Below are 3,565 nucleotides of genomic sequence, written 5' to 3'. Positions count from 1 at the left end.
TCAGCTGCTCCACTAGCTACATGCGTTGCATAGCACCCCAGTACACTAGCTAGGTGCGTTGCAACGCATCGAAATGCACTACTAGGGTGCGCTGAACGGGAAATGACAAATGGCAGTGTCATTCCACGAGGTGGACAGATAATGGAAGCTTCTAGAATCTTCCTCAATGACACTTGCCTCACTGAGTTCGACCAAGGATGAGTAAGAGGCTCTCAGCCTCCAAGTGGAAGCAAGAACTGACAGAGAGAAGCCACAAGTCAAATCATAAGCTGACTCATCCTCTTTGCTTACATCTATATATGGATCCCTCATCCCAGAGATCCATAGGCTGGAATTTTGTACTTTGCAGAGAATTGTTGTTGGTTTTGAGATTGAGATTAGTGCATTGGGTGATTTATGCTTTGATGGAGGTGAAGAAGGGATTCCTTTGCTGGGAGGTAGATGCTGGATCGGGACTCACTTGGTTGTATCTCCTCCTGAATCTTCTTGTTATATCAATAAAACTATTTGAGTTTCTCCTACATGCTTGTATATCAATGATGTTTTGTTATATTTGCATGTTTAGCTTAAATCTGATCCTAAGCTATTTATGAATGTAAATCTATGTCTTGGTGTAGTTTTCCTCTTCTGTGATCTTGTAGGAACTTGGTGAAGCTGGGAAAGTAAGGGAGCAGGTAGCTGGAAGCTGTCAAAGAGGAGAGCGATTGGATGAACGGACTAGCGCAAGACACAGGTTAGTCCATCCTATTCCTCTTCGTTTACATTTCATAAAGAAGAATACGAAAGTAGTTTTCCTTGTTTGTTGCTAAGGCACTGTCACACCTTAGAGTGGGATAGGGGTGTTCTGAGTAGATACTTTTCCCAACAACAAAATGGCGACTCCGCTGGGGATCGTGTCTAGTTAGTTTGTTTGTGTTTCTCTTGTTGTTTGTTTCATAAACACAGAAGTAGCAATCGAACTGCATTTGCCATTATCAAATACAAAGTAGCTGCTACTTCAATCCACTCACTGGATTTGTTTATGATTTGAATAGCTGATCCACAAATGATCTGATTTCCCTTTTTGATAGCTCTTAGTCCTCCTTTAAATCATCCCTCTAATTGTACCTTACTGATTGCTTTTACTCGGCCAAAATCCATAGATTAAACTGCAAACCGTGACCCAGAACCCGGATAGAAGTCTCGTTTCTGCCCCAGCGCATGCTCTGTGAAGAGGTTCTGCATTTCAACACAGGTCCTGAGAGGGCTACCTGCACTGTAATCTAGTTTCTCTGTGCAACAGGTGCACTGATCAGCCTTTGCCCTGTGCAGCTGAGGTTCTTTGCTTCATTTTGTTCAGTTTTATCTCTGATTTTTGCAGCATGTTATCAGTGTGTGTACCTTTCTGAAAACCCCTTTTCTTTGCCTTAATTCCACCTCCTTTGTACAAAAAGATTGTAGGTGTTATTTGTGTGTTTGTTACATCATTTACAGTTTTCCATTGAAAAAGTAGAATAGTCATACTGTCGTCCTTAGATTTAGATCTGTCGTAAGTGTCGATTTTGATCTTAGGAGAAAGTTTGTTTGCTGTTGACAGTTGATTATACTTTTTACTTTTGCCTTTGGTTTGAATTTGTCTCTTTCTAGTGTCGAAACGAGTGTTTATTTCAAAATCATAAAGTGTCGTAATCTTCTCTACCTTTTTGATTTCGAAAAGAAGCTTGTTTGTGTTTTTCACTTGAAAGCAAATTCAAATTTGTACATCAACTTTCTTTTTAGGCATCAATATTAAGAAAGTGAAAACAAATACATGCATATGTGCATTTGCATATTGATAGTTTGTATGGTTTGATTTAGGAAAAGTGCATTTATAGTGTGCTCTTTGCTCTTTGAGAAAAGATTGTGTCTTTCTTTTCCCCTTGTAGCTAGGATTTTCATTGCTGAAAAGAGATAAAAGCTTGCTTATCATCTTTAGATTGCATTTAGGAATTACATCTACATCTCGTGGTGATCCAAAAAGGCAAACTTCTAAGAAATATCAACTTAAAATAAATTGAATGAATCTAACAACGCTTTGGAACTTAACGCACAACATAGAGGTCTAGGCTAGAGACGTGTTCCGACGTCGTAAAGCCTGGTAACTGTTGTCCTCACTGATGGTTGGGTGATTCCTCCACTGTGAGATGATAAGTGCTAGTACGGATTGTGCTCCCACGTACCATCGAGTATATATTGGGAGACCCCTATAGGCTTAAAACCTTTTATCCATAGGAAGTCGTGTCGGCCGCCCTACTGATCGCAATGCACCGAACACAACATTCGGGAAGATTGACTGTCGTACCGTAAAACGTATTCTGCAGTTTTGTGATTGGTTTGGCACACCCTCTACCTAGATCTCCAGAGCAGTCCCTTTCGTTCCTTTTCAGACTCCTTAACGGAAAAGGTCCATCTGAGCACTTGTCACTTCAGGCTCATTAAAAATCGAAGGAGACTAGAGTCATCTTTTGTTTTTTCTCGACTCTTTAAAATTGAAAAAACAAGTTGTGTCCAAGCGTCGTAAAATTTATTTTAAACGGAATATTTATACCCTTTTCCTACATTGATCTTGGTTGAGAAAATGGAGTCTACCAACCAAGGAATTCCCCTTGGTGGAAATCCTAGTCCCTTCTCCTCTTGGGGAGATGTTGGTGCACCCCATATGGCCACATTGTTGCTTCCAGGACTGACAATTGGCTTGCCAGTCTGGCTCTTCTCAACCAATGTCGTTCAGAACACCACTATTCCTGAACAATCGAATCAGCAGTTAGACCAGTCCAGAGTTACCCACCAACCTTCTACTTCCTCTAATTCTTCCTCTCCTCCTTCCTCTTCGCTCGATGGGGCAGGCAAAGCCAAAAGTCAAGCTCCTAAGGAGAAGAAGGAAAAGAATAAGAAAGAGAAGAAGAAGAAGGAGCCAAAAGCGAATGGGGGCAAACGAATGTCGTCTAACGAAAATCCACACACTGCACCGACCAGGCCTAAATCGCCATGTGTCATTTGCAAGGGAGACCACTTTCACAGAGATTGTCCTTGCATCCCTCAGATACTAAGGGACTGGTCTCCCCATTTGCACAATCTGGTGTCGTCAACCTCTGATTGCCATGTTGAAATCACACCGTCAACTAGCGAAAGTGAAGCCCCAGGACAAAAATGGAGAGCTAGATCTCCCTGTAAACTGTGCGAAGGCAATCACGCCATCCACCGTTGTCCCTTCTTAGACGAAGCTAAAAGAGTTTTGGATGATCGTCCGATTTCACCGTTACGACTTCCTCCTGGATATAAAAAACTCTTTCCGAGTCCTTCGTTAGTTGAGAATCCAGCTGGCCCACTCAAGTGGTCAGCTGAAGCGCCTGTCATTAAAGATGAACCAGCTGAATCCATACCTGACGAAAGTCAAAAGGTCGAGGCGGCAGTTGACCCGGTCTTGCCTTCAGAGGTTTTATCTTTGAATGACACAGTCACTGAAGAGAACAAGGATGACACCGTCCAAATTCTCTTCATCAACACAGACTCCGACGAACATGGGGGCAACCTACCCATTCCTTTA

This window comes from Pinus tabuliformis, chromosome 9 (assembly GCF_031772625.1).
Source record: "Pinus tabuliformis cultivar Carrire ecotype Pingquan chromosome 9, CPIR1, whole genome shotgun sequence".
NCBI lineage: Eukaryota > Viridiplantae > Streptophyta > Pinopsida > Pinales > Pinaceae > Pinus > Pinus tabuliformis.
Note: the sequence above shows the minus strand (reverse complement) of the source record.